Here is a 22,041-nt window from a genome sequence, read left to right as displayed (position 1 = left end):
CATAAAAGGGTGTATATAGTCTGAGCTCAAGGAAAGAAGATGGGAAACGTGTGCAAACTATGATGAGAAAAGGTAGTCCTGCAACATCTAACAGAAGAGGTGAAACACCTTCCATAAGAGGTGAACCAAACTAATTTATGGATTTTACCAAACAGCAGTGTGGGGGATTGGAAAGGCCATGGTGGAAGGTTGAAGTAAACAAAGAAAGCAGCAGGTGTGAACTTAAAAAAAATGGAACAAGAGGCTACAATGTCATTTCTCTGCTAAATGAATACCAATGGCTCCCATTCTTCATATGGTGAGTTCCAAAATCTTTATTTTATAGCTCAAGGACCTCCATGATCTTGTACCATGTTATCTTTTCAGACACACGTTTCAGTTCATCTTTCAAGTCATTATGGATTATGGACACATTGGATTACTTGTTGCTCCATGTACATGGAAAGCTATTTCTCACCTCTGTGCCATTTAAATAATTTTATCTTTTAATAATTTTCATTTTAATAATTTTACTTTCCCTAAGTACTCCTCTTACCATCTATCATTTTTTTATTTTTCTTCAGAAGTCAATATAAATATCATCTCTTGAGTGATATCCAATTAGAAATGGTGTATCCCTGCCTTGTGCTCCAATAAGATCTTGCTTGCTCGAATTTCATTCCAAATGTCTTATATCTAATTATTTGCATATTTTCCCCAGTGCACAATGATAAGCTCCTTGAGAGAAAAGACTCTTTCAATTAATGCTTATATCTCTAAGTTGCTAACTTAGTACTCTGTACAAAACAGGTACTCAGTAAATATTTTGTAAGTCAATCAATGAATGAGGAACAATACAGAAAAAAATCTTAACTATTTTCAGAAGCAGAACTCCTTCCACCCATCCCAGATCTGGTTCTTATGAGAATTCTATGATCATTCATGTAGTATGAGGACTGAGAGCCCTAAATGATAAGTTTATATAATAAACACCGACTCAGCTGTTTTCCGGGGGATGCATTCATCTAACTGTTGAATATGTGCACTGCTCAGTGAGAACAAAATAAGAGCAAAACTATATGATCTAACATAAAAGAAGGGGTTTGAGAAGTGAAGGCTGCGTACTGGAAATAGGGTCAGGAAGCTAAGCAGGCTGGGGCATGGAACTTAAGTTTTAGAGCAGAGATCTAATGAGATGTCTAAATTTGGTCTGTATTATAAAGTAGAAACTTGTTCACAATTTTTTTAAATATTAAAATCTAGACATTGGGTTGTTTTGCAGATTTGGATATTAGTTTTAGAAATATAATGAAGTGCTGGGTCCCACTTTAAGAATAAGTAGGTGAGAAAAAAATGCTTGAAGTTCCTGTGACTTGGTTTATATGAGTGTAAGGAAGAATGAAAGCATGATCGACTGAAGTGTTTGATCATGTTCTTTGTTCCTGGTGACACACTTTCCCCACCTTATTTATAATGGAGAGCTAAGTAACCACTATTTACTAAAAAACAAAGTAGCAGGATAAGTAAAATATTTGGTAAGAGTGGATGAAACACACTGTATAACATATATTATATATTCCTGAAAGTTTGTCATTGGTAGGTTTCCTGACGAGGCATTAAAGAATGTTAATAGAAAAGCTATAGCTTTTCTATTTTGCAACTGAAATTACATTTTCAGATGATAAAAATATTATCTGCATCTATGGGGTACACATGGCATAATCACTATTTCATTAGATGTTGAATATATAATAAGAATTTGGAATTTTCATCCAGATAAATTTAGATATCACTCATACTAAGGTATGCATTTATGTGTATGTGTAAATGTAAATTATACTTAGTTTGGTTAAAAACATGAAGCTGAAAAAATTATGCTTTAGTCCCCAAAATTAATAATTTTAGGGAAAGACAGGTAAGATAATGGGTCACATGCAAATAAATTGCATATAGAGATTAAGAACTTGGGACCTAAAGTTTGCATCACTTAGGAGCTCTGTGGCTACATGCAAGTCTCACTACTCTTTAGTTTCCTCAAATGTAAAATCACCTTTTATTACGATGATTATGTTATATCATCCCCTCTCCTTGTTTCAGTAATACGGCAGTAATCCCCACATTTTAATCTCCTTAGAATACTAAAAAAATATACTTTTTACATTAACTTTTGCAAAATATTTTTCCACCTAGTTGAACTTGCAATCTAGACTTTATCCCTTAATGAAACATGTTCTTCCCTAGAATAAGTTTCTTTTTTTTTTCTTTTTCTTTTTTGTGGTATGCAGGCCTCTCACTGTTGTGGCCTCTCCCGTTGCGGAGCACAGGCTCCAGACGCGCAGGCTCAGCGGCCATGGCGCACGGGCCCAGCCGCTCCGCGGCATGTGGGATCTTCCCGGACCGGGTCACGAACCCGTGTCCCCTGCATCGGCAGGCGGACTCTCAACCACTGCGCCACCAGGGAAGCCCAAGTTTCTTCTTTGATACATGAATGCCAATATTGATAGATGGATGACATTTTATAAAGCAAACCTTTTTTCATTTGGTTTCATTAAAACAATTTCTTATTTATGGTTGACCATACTATATAATTATAAAGCATTTTCTATATCATGCCTTATGAGTTGCTCTTTCATGTTATTTTTAGTAATGATTTTGTTCTTTTTTATCCCATTTCTCCTAGAGTAATCCAAAAGAATATGTCCAGAGGGAACATAATAAACGTTCCTTCTATATCTTTGCATTTATTTGCATTATTTTCATTTTATTGCATATTTAATTACAAACCAGTTAGTCTACAATGCACTCTACTTCGTTAAAGATTTACAAAAGAGAATTATCACCTTTAGTGGTGTGCCACCTTTAATAAACACATATGCAAATATATATAAATGGTTTAAATTATATTAGTGACTTTCTCTTTAAAACTACCACAATTTAGAGAACTATTATTCAATAATATCATAATTATTAGAACAGGGGTCCCCAACCCCTGGGCCACAGACCAGGGCCACCCAGCAGGAGGTGAGCGGTGGGCAAGTGAGTGAAACTTCATCTGCCGCTCCCCATTGCTCGCATTACCACCTGAAGCATCTCTCCCACCCCTCCGACCCCCGGTCCATGGAAAAATTGTCTTCCACGAAACCAGTCCCTGGTGTCAAAAAGGTTGGGGGCCGATGTTTAGAAGACGAAAGAGCCTAGTACAATTCAAGTACCTGCCACATCTCATAAGTGCTTAATTAGAAAAAGAGTTGAGGCAGTGAATCAGTTCATATTTATTAAGCACCAGCTGGATGCAAGTGAGTATAACAGATGCTGTAGAGAAACATTACAAGATATAACTGAGTTGCTTACTCCCCTAAAATGATTTATATTTACCATTGATATGCAATTGGTGTAATCCATAGGAACGTTTTCAGGTATCATTATTTTTTACTAGAAAGCAACACTCATATCAGTTTACCAATATCACTGATATTTTGCTGCTAGTATGAAAGTAATAATGTAATCGGTTCTAATGAACTATGATAGAAGCATTCCTAAGAAGCATTGTATTAACAAATCTGTCTTAAAAACAACTCCTTTAAGCAATATTTTAGAATTATTAACAATCAAGTGTTTTAATACTGACAGTGAGAATATTTTAATAGATATACATGTATACCCATAAAACAAATATCCCTGGTCAAAATGATTGGACTATAGTCACCTTTTGCTCCAAGTTAATTATATTTTAGCTTTATTTTCTCATTTGCAACAGCAGCATCATTTAATCTGCTTAGGCATTCTCATCACTTTCTCATCCATTGTTATAATAAAAAAGAACAAAAGTGGCCCAAATAAAGCAGCTTATTTTCTAATTCTTGATCATCTTATGACCAGTGACAGTCTGCTTTATGATGTAAATCCTGTCTCCTAATTCATAAATCCTGTTACGTCTACTTCATGCTATATAAACTTTCACTTAAAAGAAATAGCTAAATAAAATACACTACTATTAAAATAATTAGTTTGATAATTAGCCAGAATCTGATAAAAATCCAATTCTAATCATAGATCACACGGCAGATCATTTAGAAAGGCAGGTTTCTACCTTACTATTTTACCAATGCTGCTATTATATGTTCAAGTTTCCTTGTGATTCTATGTTTATGCACACATTTTAATGACAACCATTTTATAATAAGATTATATTTTCCCTCAATTACAGAAATTTCTTATTGTAGAAAATCTTTAAAATTTTGAACATCATAGAAAGGAAATTGAGAAAATACCATACTTAGATATAATCACTGGTATTATTTTATTGTATATGTTTCCATATACACTTTTTTTCTATGAATATGTTTCAGACATATATGTTTAAATAGGAATCTTACTCTATATTCTGTTACCTGATTTTTTTGCACTTGATTAAAATGTCTCATTGAATATTCTGTAACATATGTTACAATGCAAAAATGCAGTGAGTTACTCAACTAATTCTCTACTATTTAATTTTGTGCTTTTCCTATTGTTCTATTTTGATCAATTACTATAAATTTCGATTTTGCTTAAAAGTTTTTAGTTTAGTTTGACATATTAAATCATAACTGAAAATATTTTGCTTAAATGGACTATTTCTAAGACAGACTATAAATGTTGGAATATCCAACAGACATTATTTTAATGAACATATAAACATGGCTATTAAATTTTATGCAACTCCAAATAAAAACTGAATCCCCAAAGGCATTCTATTCTTCTTGAAGCAAAAAGTGGAAAATAATTCCCTTAGATTGAAAAAAAAAAAAAGATACTCATTCAGCATGAAGACAACTGTATAGAACTAATTTCTTTCCTTTTAACTCATGCAACATATTTCAGACGAAGATATTTACGGCCCCACAGCCCTAAGGCTAGAAAGATTCCATTGAAAGAACTTTTGGTACTAAATAATAATAAATCAAGTTATATAGGAACATCCTAATTGACATATGCAAATAAGAGATTTGAAAGGCTAATAAAACATAAGAACTAGTGAGAAAATACCAATCTGCACTTTTAAAAGCTGAAATCTGCACAGATTAAGAATCAGATAGTAGGGACTTCCCTGGCGGTCCAGTGGTTACGACTTCCCCTTCCAATGCAGGGGGTGCAGGTTTGATCCCTGGGTGGGGAGCTAAGACCCTACATGTCTCAGGGCCAAAAAACCAAAACATAAAACAGAATCAATACTGTAACAAATTCAATAAGGACTTTAAAAATGGTCCACATCAAAAAAAAAAATCTTAAAACCCCAATCAGATAGTAATTTATCCATGTATATTTGTTTGTATAGCAGTGTTTTAAGATGTAGATGTGTAATACATAGATCTGAAAGTGATATGTGAGAGAAAAAAATCTTCAATCTATTAAAAAGGCAACTTGTGTTTATTGTCACATTCATCACACCTTGTGTCTAGAAGTGACATCAAAAAAAGAGTATTCATTTTTTCCAGTTAGCAAACAATTTTAAAGTGATATTTATTGATATTCCTGGTTTTTGAAATCATGTTTTAAAATTCTAATAAGAATAGTTCTTCTAGGGCTTCCCTGGTGGCACAGTGGTTGAGAGTCCGCCTGCCGATGCAGGGGACGTGGGTTCGTGCCCGGGTCCGGGAGGATCCCACATGCCACGGAGCGGCTAGGCTGGTGAGCCATGGCCGCTGAGCCTGCGTGTTCGGAGCCTGCGCGTCCGGAGCCCGTGCTCCGCAGCGGGAGAGGCCACGGCAGTGAGAGGCCTGCGTAACGCAAAAAAAAAAAAAAAACACACACAAAAAAAACCAACAAAAAAGAATGGTTCTTCCTGTGTTGAAGTTTCTTGGACTAGCCCAGCAACACTAAAGAAAATGAAATTGCCTCTGGTTCTGGTTATGTAGGAATTTGAAGATCACGGTCAAGATGATATTAGAATGCATTAAAAAAAAAAAAACTATTACCATGTGAATTCAAAATTTTTGTATATCTAATACTGTTTTTTTTAACTCCATTATTTTGATGTCCCAAACTTCCCATAGACCTGAAATTTGAGAATATTACTTGTTACTTTATATAGCTAAATAAATAAATTAATTAATTTTAAAAAGTCTTTGCAGATGTGATTGATAAAGATTTTGAGATAGGGAGATTATCCCGGATTCTCTGGGTGTACTCTTGTAAGTGGGAGGCAGATGGATATTTTACACACATAAATAGACAATATGAACAGAGCAAACAGATTTAAAGGTTATATTAATGTGGTCACAAGCCAAGGAATCCTGTAGCTACCAGACTCTGAAAGAGGCAAGAATCAGATTTCCCCCAGAGCCTCTGGAGGTAGTATGAGCCTTGAGTTGGGCTCAGTGATACTGATTTCAGATTTCTGAACTCCAGAACTGTGAGAGAATGAATTTCTGTTGTTTTAAGTCACCAAGTTTGTGAAAATTTCTTACAGCAGCCTTAGGACACTAATACAACCACCCAAATCTTCTCTTCTGTTTTCCATTGACCTGTCTTTGAAATGTAACCCTAAAGAGTATAATACCTAAATACTTGTGGAGAAATGTAATTATCTTCAAAATTAAGATCCACTTTTTTGGGGCAATTATATCATTGCTTCATAATCAGTCCATTGCTAACCTCTGAATGGCATGCAAACATACATACCCTGTTTTACTTATATGCCTTATGTAAGTGCTGTGAAAGTCTTTGCTGGAAAATAAAAATATTCCTGTTTTATGAATTCCTGTTCTTAGGGTATTTCCAGCATTCTAACAATATAAGGCTGTTTTATTGTTTTCAGAAGTTATTGCATAAAGTTCTAGGATGCAGAAATCAATACATTTAGAGTCCTGAATATTTCCAGACTTGTAAAAAAAATTGTCAAAATGAGTTAAATACCTAGGAAAAGATACAATTCAAGAAACTCTTTATTCAGAAGCAAGGAAGAGGGAAAGCAGGTGATAGTTATTATCAATATAATGGACTAATATTTAGTTGGAAAAATGAATTATATGATATCATTAAAATATTAAAAATTATAATAAATAGCAGTCCTAAATTTATCAGCCGTTGCGGTTACCTTGAAAATTTAGAAAGGTCTTAAACTACCAATTGTTTATTATGTGTCAATCCAAATATTCTTCAGTATCACTTTTTAGCAGTTTAGCAATTTTTAGCATTAAACTCTGAGTGAATGCTGCCATATCAGACCCCATAGATTGAGTGGAAAGCATTATCTTTAGCTATATTCATATATTCTATGACTATTATGACCACTCTGAATACATGTATGGTTCCAGTTGATTAATATATCCTAGGATACCTAAAAATGTTGAGTCCCCTCTGTGTATAACAAATACTTCATTTAAGAAGACGCATTATCCATATATTGATTTATAACCTTTCAGCCGTGCTTTATGAAAGAACTCATGGCACACAGAGACAAAGGTACTGTTTGTAAGGCTCAATAATACAAACAAAGGAGTTGGCTTGCAACTGAATGTGACTGACTCAGGGGCTCTGGCCACCCCAGGTTCCTGAAGAGCTCAGCATGCCAGCACATCTGTAAACTATTAGCTGGGACACTATTGGGAAGTTCTGCTCAGAAAAGTCGTACATAGTACACAATTTCTTTTCAAAAAGATAGTCTTGCTAATGCATCAAAAATAAAGTCTGCCTGCTCAACCTGCTCAACAGGGTAGCTAGTTCCCCACGTCTTTATATTCTTTACAGTCATCTAGAGGGTACTTCTGAATATCACACAGATGATCCAATTAATTGTGTAGCAGTTGTAGCAAATAGAGACAAATCAATGAGGCAATGTTCAACTCAACAGCCACATGTAAACATGAATATATATTTAGAATAACTAGGTGCTTGGCTACTTTTTAGATTGCAATATTCATGTGGAGAATGTAGTTCCAAATGTATAGCTGCTAATACGTATGTACATGTTAGTAATGAAAAACTACATATTTTTCTCATCTTAGAAGCACTTTGTTTTTCAATTTGCCAAACACCTTTTCATTTATTATCTCAAAAGCAAGACTGAAATTACTAGCTTCAGGATCACTTTGGTAAGATGGATAAAATGAAAACAAAACAAAACGAAAAAGAGGTTTAGTTAGGAATGCTTTTGGTTGTAAGTAATAAATATTGAACTACAGGTGGTTTAAATACTAGGGTTTTTAAAATCTTTTTTCATACATGAAGTCTGGAAGTGAGGTGCTGTCGGCTCAATGTTGCCATGGCTCTAGATTTATACCTTTGGGGTTTCCTTCCAAATCCTCACATAGTTAACACACCCTGCAAGCAGAAACGTGCTGGGAAGGAAAGATCCCTTCTTTCTGCAACACTTTGTTCTTTCAGGAAAGAAAAAAGTTCCCAAATGCACTCAGCAGATTTACATCTCGTTAAGTGAAACTGTGTCACATGCCTGCTTTCCTGAACCCAATCACTAACAAAGAGGACTGGGATTATCATGGTTGTTTTATACCGATTGTAATTCATCCCCTGGACCTGAGAGAGGATCAGATCCCACTGAGAGCTCTGCTGACCATCCAAATATCTGAACAATATTGGGATTCTGTTAGCAGAGAATGGGGGTTGGCAGGCAGAGCTGTCTGCCACTATAACCTATGCACATCCTAAATTTTTGTTTCTTGTAATATGCAAAAGTGAATAACTGCTATTTAACGCTTCTTATGTGTGTCTTGTTTTCTAGAGAAATACTCAACCCTTTGCTTCAGTAAGACTATACATATTCAACTAAACAGAGAAGTAATGTAGTATTACACCCAAAGTAAGTATAAAGATTCCAGACCATCCATGGAGGAAGCACACAAATCAGATGTAGTGTTTTGCAAACAATCTGCAAGATACAACTTAAGGAACATACGAAGAGGAAAAATACAGAGTGCTAGTGGTCTCATTGGAAATGTAAAACAACTATGTCTTGAGAAGGAAGAAAAGTATTATGGAAAATATTAAGAATATTCAAATAAGGAAAACAGGGCCCTCTAAAGAGTTAAAAGTAGAAAGTTAACAATGGCATTTTCAAAATTTATAGAAATATGCTTCACTGAGATGTGGTAGATGTGTGGTGGTTGAGAATTTTGATTGAGTAAGCATAATCTACCACTTTTTTCCTTTTGAAATTAGAAAATATCTTGTCTCTGTCAACCAGAAAGGTTTTCATCTCTTCTTCGCTTTTCTATCCCCTTAGCCTTCATCTCAACTTCAAAGCAAGACTATAGTGAGGTAAACAACCTTCTAAAATATGTAAATTATCCTAATTGGGGTATGGTAAATCTATTAATATAACCTTTAAAAATGTCTACTTGCTGTGCTTGGTTTAAAAACATCTAAGTACAGATACAGGTCTCTCTCTCTCTCTCTCTCTCTCTCTCTCTCTCTCTATATATATATATATGTATGTGTATATATATCTATATATGTATGCATATATATATATTTGGTCTTATTTTAGGCTGAAACATTAAGGAAACTTCATGTCTCTTGGGTGCTTTGTATGACATTACACTGTAAGTATGGGGTGAGTATAAAGTTCTCCCAAACATTTAAAATTACTTCAATACAGCTTCTTAACTTGCTTTTGGATAAAACGATTTGCAACAAGATTTTTACTGAGCGAATATTCTTTCTGCCTACATAAGTGACAGGATAGACATTTACCAATATTTCATGTGATATGTCTTCTCAATACCTGTCTTCTTGATTGGATACTGTCAATAGTAAAAGCTTAGTCATACCATATTTGGTGAATACTGCTTGCTACACTGGTATGTTGGGCTCAAGAAGCTAAGAAGCCCACATAAATAAAGCCTCTTAAAGAGATAACCATATATTCAAATCTAAATGTTAGAGTGGAAAACTTAAAATCACTACATTTTTAATTAATTAAATATCTGTATTGAAATGCATACTGCATAAGACAGAAGCATTGAATATAGAAAGCTTACCCTCAGAAGAGCTAAAATGAATCATCATGATATATTAGAACTATGTTTTTTATTAGTTGGTTTAAAAGGGGAAGTCTCTTACAAGAACTCGGTCCAATGCAGAGCATAATTCAGTTTTAAGTTACACATCTTTTCGCTGTGTAAAGGATACTCTGAAAACAATAGTAATGGTATCCAATAAAAATGTCTTTTTGATTTCATTTCTAGCTTTTAAGAACACAAAGGTAAAGTTATAGGTTTACCTGATTAATTAAGCTTTAGGTTTCATGTGCAAACTTTGATTCATAAATGGAATACAAATCAACAGTGTGTTTTTGAAAAATCGATTTAGCAATTTTCTTAAATTCATTTATTTTTTAATTTCTTAACTGTGGTAGGCAGAAAGATGGCCCCTCAAATATATCCGACCCTAATCCCCAGAACCTGTGACTGTGATGAATTATTACTCCTGTGACTGTGTTATGCCATAGGCAGCGTTGACCTAAAAGAAAGATTATCCAGGTGAGCTTAATCTAATCACATGAGTCTTGTAAAGCAGATAGCTTTTTCTGGCTGGTGGCAGAAGGGGAAGTCGGAGAGATATAAAGCATGTGAAGCTGCAAACAATCCCCAGCGAATAGTCAGCAAGGATATGAGGACCTCATTCCTACAATCAAATGGAATTGAATTCTGCCAAAAACCTGAATGAGATGGATGAAGACTGTACCCCAGGGGCTCCAGATCTGAGGCCAGGACAGTCACTATCTTGATTTCTGTCTCCTTAGATCCAAAGCATAATATTCAGCCAAGCCCGCCTGGACTTCTGACCTACAGAACTGTGATAGAATAAATGAATGGGTGTTACTTTAAGCCTCTACGTTTGTGGTAATTTGTTATGCAGCAATAGGAAACTAATACATTAATATTGAGGTTTTCAGTTTTAAAAAAATACTTTTAACTGTCAACTAATTTCCCACAAGGGCTAAGTGCTATAAATACAGTGTATATTAAGTAGACTGGATCTAACAGACTCTTTCAGACTGACTTTTAGTATAGGTACTTCCTTTTGAATTTTAAGACATTTTGATATACTACATCAATTTGCCTATATTTTTTCTAGAAATAAAATTGTTATCATTATTTATTAAATTAGTTACTTCATAGAAAGGTATATCTAGAAGTTAGGAGACCTGGGTTCAAGCCCTATCTCCATAATGAATCTACCTCTATAATTTGGACAATATTGGTATTTCTATCTAATTTTGAAACTAACATTCCCAGATGAATGCAAAGTGATTTACTATTATTTTTTTGGAGAAGTAGACCCTTTCTCACATTACAAGTGTTAGCTGCAGTGCCCATGGGCTAGCTCAACAATGGTGATAGCAATAAACATAATGTTTCATTCCTTATGTCAGCCACTTAACACAGTCAATCATTTTTATTGGATACAATGATTGCAGAGTGATATCAACCAAAAGTATTAGCAATGACAATCACTTTTTGTATCATTATACAAGAACTCTTCTATAAAGGATGTATTCACAATTTCTTAAGGAATGTATCTTAAGAAAAAACCATCAGCCTTCTTAACAGCCATCAAGTAGATACATTCTTTGCAAGACTGACATTATGTGATCAAATGTGTTGCTGCTGGTAGATAGGGACTTGGAGAGTATGTAAAAATAATGTCCCCAGATGTGTATGTCTTAATGTGCATTTAGTACTAAAATGACCTTTGAATGAGGGCTTAATAGATATTAACTTTCTAGGAAGATGAAAATAAGGTCAAATAATGATGATCTACAAGTCCCCAAAATGGATACTTATGTTTCATTATACATATGAGTTTCCCCCAATCTTTTGTTTGCTTTTTTAGTCACCCAAAGGCTAAAATGACATTCTCAGCTTAAACATGGTATTCAAGTATAAAAGCTTTAAAAACTATCTTCCTCTTAAAAATATTTTCTCCTACTCAAGGGTAAAATTGAATTTAGTCCAAATCAGCCTAAGAAATCAAGTTTTATATTTGGCTCTAAAACAGTTATCATATCTTCATCAAATTTATGACTATTTCGCCCAGGTGTTAAGAATAGGCTATGGTCTTAGATTGGATGCCTACATAGACTCCTTAGAGTTTTTCCTGCTCACTGTCTATAGAACAGAAATCTTTTCTTAAAATTTCTGCTCTTTATTTTTTAAATTGAATTATAGTTGATTTACAATGTGTTAATTTTTGCTGTACAGAAAAGCAATTCAGTTATATATATATATATATATATTCTATTTTTGAATATTCTTTTCCATTATGGTTTATTGTAGGGTATTGAATATAGTTCCCTGTGCTATACAGTAGAAGGACCTTGTTGTTTATCCATTCTATATATAATAGCTTATATCTGCTAACTCCAACCTCCCGCTCCATCCCTTCCCCAATCCCCTCCCCCTTGGCAACCATAAGTCTGTTCTCTATATCTGTGAGTCTGTTTCTGTTTCGTAGATGGGGTCATTTGTGTCATATTTTAGACTCCACATGTAAGTAATATACAGAACATAAATCTCAGCAGAGACACATGCCTTGCAAATGAAAGGTTACAAGGTGTTATAAGGTAAGTGAGTGTGAGGAATGGTGAAAATTCATCCAAACTGTTTGTAAAATCATGTGCCCTATTTATTGTTGATTCCTTAATAGTTTCATATTCATGTGGAAATGATATTTTTTCTAATAGATCATACATAAAAATTGAAAATCTTTTATCAATTTATTTCAGTACAAACTTATTTCTGTGTAAAATTTCAAGATTACAAACATGTATTTGAAAGAAGTATTATTCAAATAAAGCATTTTGGAACTCAGATAGTAGTGGATGCTGTCTGGTGGGTGGGCACTGCCTAGGTGCCCCTTTAGGACTGAAGCACTAATCATTATCCAGCTGCCAGAAGTGTTGCCTGTTGACAGCTCACAGCCAAGCTCCTTATCAGGAGTTACCCTTGGTCAAAGTGAGCTGTCTTGCTTATGATTTATGCTCACCTCCAGGAGCAACCCTCATCTCATGCCTGGTTAACACTAAAGTTCAAAACTCCCAGACCCTTGTCTTAATTCTGGACATTTATTAAAGATCAGCACAGTTTCAGAGCTCTACATTGGATCAGCTGAGGCTTCTGCTGGCTGTACTGAAGTTAAACTTCATCTGACCAGTCTTGCTTCCCTCACTTTATTACAGGTGTTGTCCCTGGGAACACTCCCCTATAAATGACGTGCATGTGAATTTCCACCTCCGAATCTACTACAGAAAAACTTGACTAACAATGATTGAAAATAGGAGTGGTCCTGGAAAGCAGATATTAAAGGGGAATTTTGGACCTAGATCACTTCCTGATGCCTGGCAACGAGGACCTCATGATAGGAATAGATGGTATAATGACAGCTCTTGGCATACAGTAGCACTAAAACTATTAACTTTTGTACTGGTGGTGAACTGGGATGACTTATTTAGCTATAGATGAATAACTAACCTGCCAGCAACAGAGCAAGGCTGAGTCCCCAGCATGGGACAACTCCTTGAGAAGACCAACAGCCAGTCTATAATAGATGATTACATTGAATCCTTTCTATCCTAAAAGTGAGAGTGATTCATCTGGGCAGAAGTTGAAATTCTAAGTATAGATTGTCTTTCCTGCTTCTAAGTTTTGGAAGAACCACTAACTGAGGTCTTAAAGGATGTTTGACTCACCAACACAGGGTCCTCCAAAGCACTGCATTGATACAAAGGACACACTTTATAGTTAGGAAAGGATGGAAGTTAACAAATGCCTATGGGATCTATTGGTGTCATAGCACCCAGAAATTGTCAGTCTGACAGACTCATCTGACTTTTGAATTTGCAAATGGGGTGCTAAGTTGGAGATGATACTGTACAAGGCTAGGTGTCTTCCTACAGGATGCAGTAAATGCCCTACACGAATGACTATGATATGGTGTTGGGTCTTCAATAGGTAGAATAAACAGATCTAGAAGCGGAGGAGCGAAAGCAGGAGTAGCTCTGCTCACTGTCACTCACTGTGATGTATTTGGAGAATTTGTCCTTCCTGTCCCCACAAATTAGCCTTTGTGGATCTACGTCCTGGGTTCTAGAGGGAAATACTTCCACTAGAGGATAAAGCAAAATTTCCACTAAACGTAAGCTATGGCTGCCACTCAGTCACTTTTGATTCTTTGATCTAAGAGACCAGCAGTGATGAAAAGTATCACCCTCTTGATAGGGGCAATATATGAAACAGTGGGGCATCTCTTGCTAACCCCCTACACAGTTTTAATGGCAATGCATCACAGAAGTAACCATGGCTTGACAAGCATAGTGAACAGTGACTTACATTCCTCATGGTTGAGGGTCTGGATTAACCCAGTAGGTAAGCTGCCTAGACAGGAAGATGAAGGTCCAGAGAATATAGATAAAATGGATAGTGCAGCATACTCCAAGAGCAACTGCAGAGGTGGAGCTGAAGTTTGTCCCACTGATCTTGTAAGTTCACTTAGGAAAAGAAATCAACTAGTAGAGGGGGTGTTTCCAAATTGGATGACAGTACTACCTGAAGCAGGTGGATCTGTGTAGTGCAAGGTATGGATTGAAGAGAATCCATGGTGCACCATCTAGATCTACCCTTTAGCATTAAGTGCTTATTCTTCCAGCATGGCTGATTAATGTCTCACAGCTAAGTCCCTCTCAAGGAATTGCCCCCTGGTCAAAGGGAGCTGCATAACTCAAGGTCATGTCCCACTCCTACAGGCAGCATACAGCCAATGACAGGTCCATGGGGGAATACAAAGGCCTGCCCATCATTCTCCCAAATTTGGACATATATGAAAGATCATAATGGCTTTAGAGTGCCCCATAACATAAAAGGATTGCAACTGCAACGCAGTTCCAATTTTTCATCTACCCAATCCTGTCTTTGTTCTTAAGAGCACACTCCAATAAACTTGCTGAATATAAATCTCTATCTCTGAGTTGCTTTCCCGGAGATGCTGACCTATATGTTGAAGTTACTACAAGTTATAGAAAAGAAAACGTCCCCTGAATTTCTTCAGCAAAAAATGAGATTTCACAAATCACTTTGATGATAATACCATAAGCGTAAATGATATACTAAAAACACTGTAAGAAATAAGCAAGAATGGGGCTCAATTCCATGTGAAAATTTATAAGCCAGGATCAATATCTGAAACACTCTATTATTTTATAAATATATTACAGATTTTTTAGAAAATCACACAGGTTGTGACTATTTTAAAGGGTTTACCATCCAAATGTACAACAATATATCAATAATGTCAACCATAATTTCAACAAAGCTGTCCCCAGTGTGTAATACACATAGACTGTTCCTAAATAATATACCCAGTCATTTGCTTCTGGCCTCTTCAGCTGAGTCTTCCTTTCCACTTAGATATTTTTCCCTTTCTTGTCCTTTCACCTCCCATGCACACCTATAAAATCATATGCTTACCCCATATTGTAAGGAAAGTGACAATATCCTGTACTTTACAAATTTGTTATTATTTTAAATATTTTAATGTGAAAATATTTTATTTTTGAAGACAATGATATGGAAAACCATAATTCATTAAATAAATCACTATATATCTATTTTTAATTCCAAACATATTCTCTCTGTCAGTGCAGAGTAGCCCAAAATAATATGGTTATTTGTGAAGGCATCCACATACATATTCTAATTATTATTTCCTAAGCCCTTTCATTTTTTTCCGGCACTTTATACATTTATGAGTATAATATGGAATGATTGTATTGACATTTACAGATAATAACAGTATCATTTATTACCAGTTCAATATGTTCTAAATACTGCTAAAATAAGTTTACATCATTGCCTCTTTCGATCCTCAGATAATCCTATCAAGTAGGTATTATTATTTCCACAATAAAATTGAATGAATAGACACAAGACTACTCACCTCTCCTATTCAATATTATACTATATAACTTAGGCAGCACAGGAGAATGTAAGAAATCAATAAAAAGTTAGGAAGGAAAACATTAAACTTTCATTATTCATAGATGATATGATTATTCACAAGAGAATTGGCAGAAAAATTATTAGAGCTAATTAAGAGTTGAACAATGAAGGATGATCAATACAAAAAAAAATCTATTGTGTTCCTATAAACAATGAAAATAGCAAGAAAATATCATTTTAAAAGTTATTGGTTCTGGACTTCTGGCTTCTGGACACTTGAGATGTAATAGGTAATTTTTTTTTTTATTCTTTCAAAGTTTTCTTTAGAAACCAAACATATCAACAAGGGCAGGGAAAGAAAATACATAGTATCTTCAACAACACTTGTTGACAAAGAATCGCCATATATAAACCCCAAAATACGGGTGGATGTGGCCAAACCATTACAAGATCTGAGTAATAGAAGTTACAGGAAATGAAAAGGAATGTCTGATGAGTCCCATGAGCCACAGAACCTCTAGATCATAAATAAAAGTTACCTCTAGAAGTTAAGGCCCTCACATTGAACAGAATCCTGGCTTCAGATTCTTCGAAGCGTTTGCCAAAATTGGGGACTCACTTGTGGGTGCAAAAACTGAGTGGCTAAGGTCATTAAGTGGGGGGAAGGGAGATGGGGAACAGTTGTGGTCATATATGTCCTCCAGGTAAAATTACTTGATTCAGCAAATAAAATACTGTATGGAACATATTTACACTAAAAAAGAAAATGTTGTGTACTGGAAAATCAAATTATACCAGGCATCTATATTTTATCTGGCAACTCTACCTCCAGGGTTTCAGAAATATCTAGAAGTATAGAACCTCACCCTGAATTAATACTACTGGAGGTCAAAGAAAAATGAGCAGAGCAAGAACACTGGAGATAAAGAAGAGATAAATACTAGAGGGAATGAATGGGTCAAGAGATAGGAGATCCCCCCAAATCTTGTAACTGCAAAACATGTCATCTACAGATTGAACACCATCTTGAAACACAAGGTTTTCTGGAAAAGATAACCTCCCTGAATTAGACTTAGGTCAGAGATGGAGACATGGATACACAAAAAAACCCATAATTTGAGAAGAGGTACCCCTAGAGTAGTGAAGCAGTGAAAGCTATTTTGATCCATCTCTGCATTCTCCACAGCAACCTCTTCATAAAAGTCATAGAAATTCTATTTTATTCAAACTAGGGAAAAATAAAATAAAATCACCACCAAAAAGTGTAGCCACAAAAGATGAAAACTAAATTCTAATATCCCAAAATGAGCTAAAAAAAATTAAGAACACAGAAGACTGAAATAACAACAACAAAAAGAAATAGAAAAGCTCAGAAACTGAATAGTTATACAATAAGTTTAAAAAAAAAAAAAAAGAACTGACAGTTCTCAAGCAAGAGTAAGAAAAAAAATCTTCAGAAAGGATGATGGAATTAAAAGGTACATAGTCAAAGAAAAATACACTGTAAGGTAAATAAATGAAGTATAGGAAGGTGCAAAGGATAAAATAGAAAGAAAAAAAAAGGAAAGTGAAAAGATTAAGAAAATTATACACACACACGTGTGTGCGCACGCACGCACACACACACACACAGAAAACAGGAGTCACCAAAGAATGAAATCAAAGAAAAGAACAGAAAAATATTTAAACCCTTAACTCAATAAAATTTTCTTGAAATAAAAGAGCACTCATTCCACATATTAAAAACCAAAATCAACTTAAAACATAAAGGAGACATATGCCAGTAAAAGTATCACTTTTTAAAAACTGAGGTATAATTTATATATGATAAAATGCATAAATTTTAAGTGTGCAGTTGTTTTAGTTTTGACAATTGTATAAAGCCATGTAAGCAGCACCCCAATTAAGATATGCATTTATAGAACCCAAATAATCACCCCCAACATAAGATTCTACTGTTTTGATTTTATTAACATAGATTAGTTTTCCCTTTTGTAGAACTTCATGTAAATGGAAACACAAGGTATACAATGTCTGCCTTCTTTGATTGCACCGAGCGTTTCTGAGATGAATCAATGTTATTGCTTGTGTCAGCAGCTTATTCTCTTTTATTGCGTTACACTTTATGAATACATCCAATGTGTTTACCCATTAATCTGTTGATGGATATTTGTCTTTTTTCCTGCTTCTCAGCTATTAAGAATAAAGCTGTTATCAATATTCATATACAAGACATTTTGTAGACATAAATTTTCTATTTCTTTTGGATAAATACTTAGAGGAGTAGGATTGCTGGATCATAGAGTATGTCATTTAAAAACAATTGCCAAACTGTTTTCTACAATGTTTGAACCATTTTATATTCCCATCAGCAATGCATGAGAATTCTACTTGCTCCAAAGTCTCTCCGGCAATTGGTATTGCCAATCTTTTCTATTTTAGTTATTCTAGTTTGTGAAGAAGAATCTTAGAGAGTTTTAATTTGCATTTCCCTAAAGTTGAATGTACTTTTATGTGCTTATTGGTCAGATATTATCAATGAAACAAAAATCTAATTCTTGAAAAAAATCAATAATAAAATTGATATCAAGACTGACAAAGAAAAAATAAAAAATACAATATCAGAAATGAACAGAATGTCCAATATTCAGACACCTGCAGACATCAAAAGGATAATAAGATACTGCTAAAAACAACTCTAGACAAATACATTCGACAAATTAAATGGAGTGGAACAATTCCTTGACAGGCACATATTATCAACTTAACCAATATGAAATAATTTGAATAGCCCTATCACTATTAAAGAAATTTCATTCATAATTTTAAAACTCCCAAAAGAAAATTTCCAGGCCTAGATGACTACATGAGAAAATTCTTCTAAAATTTAAAGATTTAACACTGATTCCACAAAATTTCTTCAAGAAAACAGATGTGAGAACACTTTCTAATTCATATTATGAAGTCAGTATTACCCTGATAACAAAACCCCAGACAACAGTGCAAAAAAATAAAAAGAAAAAAGAAAATTACATACAAATGTCCCTCATGAATACAGATGTAAAAATCCTTAACAAAATGTTAGTCCTTGAAATTCAGCAATATAGAAATATATTAATCTTCATGACTAGTCTAAATTGGGATATGCTTTATGTAAAATCTGTACATAACGGTTTTGAAGACTCAGTACAAAAAAAGAATATAAAATATCTCATTAACAGTATATATTTATTACATCCTGAAATTGTATTAGTTGGATATATTGGGTTAAACCATATTATTAAAACTAAAAAAGTATATTAATCAACTATGATCAACTATTCAAATAGTATTTATTTAAGGGATGCAAGCTTATTCAATATTTAAAAATTGATCAATGTAATCCATTGTATTAATAGATTAAAAAAGAAAAAAGAAACACATGATTATATTGATTGATGCAGAAAAGCATTTGACAGAATTCAACACTAATTCATGATTTAAAAACCAGGAATAGAGGTGAATTTCCTCAATGTGATAAAGATCATCTAAAAAATGCTTACAACTAAAATCATACTTTATGTTGAAATACTGAATGTTTTCCTTCTAAGATTAACAATATGGCAAGAATGTTTGTCCCCACCATTCCTTTTAAAAGTTTGGAAGCTCTAGCCAGAACAATAATACAAGAAAATTAAATAAGAAGCATAATGGTCAGAAATGAATGAAGATAGTTGTCCCTATTTATAGATGACATGATTGTGTATGCTGAACTCAAAAGGACTCTACAAAAATCCTCCTAGAACTAATAAGTGAGTTAGGGTAGGTAAAAGGTTACAAGAGCAATATACTGTATTTCTATATACTAGCAATAACACAGAAATTTAAAATACAATACCATTTAAAATCACTCAAAAAACCCAAAATATCCAGGTATATATCTAGAAAAACATGTACAAGATTTGTATGATGAAAACTATAAAATGTTGAGAAAGAAATCAAAGATCATCCAAATGAATGGAGAGACATACCACATTCATGAATTGGAAGACTCAATATAGTGAAGATGCCGAACTATCCTCATTACAGGCTTAAAGTACAGTTAAAATAATCACTATCCAAATCCTAGCAAGATTTTTTTCATAGATATAGACAAGATTATTATAAAATTTATATGGAAAGGTAAAGAAATTAAAGTAACCAAAGCAACCTTGAAAAAGAATAAAGTGAGAGGAATGACTGTATTGATTTAATAGTTACAGTAATCAAGACAGTGTAGTATTGGCAGAGAGAGAAACACATAGATTAATGGACCATAATAATGAACTCAGAAAAAATGCCATACAAATATGTCCAACTGATTTTTGACAAAGGTACAAAAGCAATTAAGTCGGGAAAGGAGAGTCTTTTCAAGAAATGTTATGAGAGCAACTGAATATCCATAGGCAAAAAATAAACCTGGACCTAAACCCTACACATTACATGAATATATTCAAAATGGATCATAGCCTTAAACATAAAACATAAAACTATAGAACTTTTAGAAGACAGTATAGGAGAAAAATCTTTGGGAACAAGGACCTGGTAAAAAGTTCTTAGATGACACCAAAAGCATGATCCATAAAACTAAAAAAAATGAATAAATTGGACTTCATCCAAATTAGATATTTTGTTCTTTGAAAGACTCTGCCAAACTACTTTCAGAGTGGCTGTACAATTTTATAACCTACCAGAAATGTGTGATAGATCCAGTTTTTCCACATCCTCACCAGCTTTGGTGTGCCATTTTTTTTTTTTTTAATTTTAGCTGCTGCAATAGGTATGTAATAATATCTCATCAGGTACTTAATTTGCACTTTCCTAATGTCTAATGATGTTGGGAATGTTTTTCACGTGCTTTTTTTGTCATCTGTGTATCCTCTTCGGTGAAATGTCTCTCATGTCTTTCGCCCATTTTCTAATTGTACTTTTTTTCTTTTTTTGGCCATGCCACGTGGCAGGCAGGATCTTAGTTCCCAACCGGGGATTGAATCTGCATCCCCTGCAGTGGAAGTGTGGAGTCTTAACCACTGGACCACCAGGGAAGTCCCTGTATTGCTTGTTTTTATACTATTGAATTTTTATTTTTTTTATATATCCTAAATATAAGTTCTTTGTCAGACTTGTGGTTTGAAAGTATTTTCTCCCACTGTGCAGATTGTCTTTTCATCCCTTCAGCAGGGTCTTTCACAGAACAAAATATCTAGTTCAGATAAAGTCACTGATTTCCACTACTCTGTCTTCTAATTCACTGATCCATTCCTCTGTATCATGTAATGTACTATTGATTCCTTCTAGTGTATTTTTTATTTCAGTTATTGTATTCTTCAGCTTGGTTAACTCTTTATACTTTCTCTTTGTTAAAATTCCACTGTGTTCATCCACTCTTCTCCTGATTTCTTTGACCATCTTTATGATCGTGATCATTACATTGAACTCTTTATCCTGTAGACTGCTTATCCTCGCTGTTTAGTTCTTTTTCTAAGGTTTTGTCTTGTTCCTTCATTTGGAACAGATTCCCATTTCCTCATTTTGTCTAATTCCCTGTGTTGATTTCTATGTATTAGGTAGGTCGGTTACATTTCCTGATCTTAGAGAAACAGCCTTATGTAGGAGACATCCTAGGGGACCAAGGAGCACACTCACCTCTAGTCACCAGAGCTATATGCTCTAGTGGCACCCCCTATGTGGGCTTCATGGGACCGTCTGTTATTGATGGGCTGACTACTGTGGGCACATAGGTAGACAGGACTGGCCCCCAGTCCAGTTGGCTGCCAGGCCCTGCCTTGGGTGGTGGCTGACAGCCTGCTGTTGGGCGGGGCTGGATCCCTACATGGCTGACCTCATGGCGTGAGGGGTCCCGGGACTGGTATTGGTACACTGGTGGGCAGGTAATCCCCTGGCACTAATAGGCTAGAGAGAAGACTCTAAAATGGCAAGTTGCCAGGGCCAGTGTCCTTATAGTAGAATAAGCTCCCAGAAATGTCTGCTGCCAGCATCTATGTTCCCAAAGGGAGTCCCAGTTGCCTCCTGCCTCTCTGGTAGGCTCTCCAAGGTCAGTAAGTGGGTCTGACCCAGGCTCCTTTCAAATTACTGCCTCTGCACT

The 22,041-nt window shown here is 34.8% G+C and overlaps 1 protein-coding gene across 1 annotated transcript in view; it reads right to left on the bottom strand.

The window, feature by feature from the left end:
* Positions 1 to 22,041, bottom strand: part of NKAIN2 (sodium/potassium transporting ATPase interacting 2) — a 966,228-nt gene that overhangs the window by 448,857 nt on the left and 495,330 nt on the right. The window lies entirely within an intron of this gene.

The sequence above is a fragment of the Stenella coeruleoalba genome (genome assembly GCF_951394435.1).
Source record: "Stenella coeruleoalba genome assembly, chromosome: 12".
NCBI classification, from domain to species: Eukaryota; Metazoa; Chordata; class Mammalia; order Artiodactyla; family Delphinidae; genus Stenella; species Stenella coeruleoalba.
The sequence above is the reverse complement of the archived record's forward strand: the minus strand, read 5'-3'. Positions and strand labels throughout refer to the sequence as shown.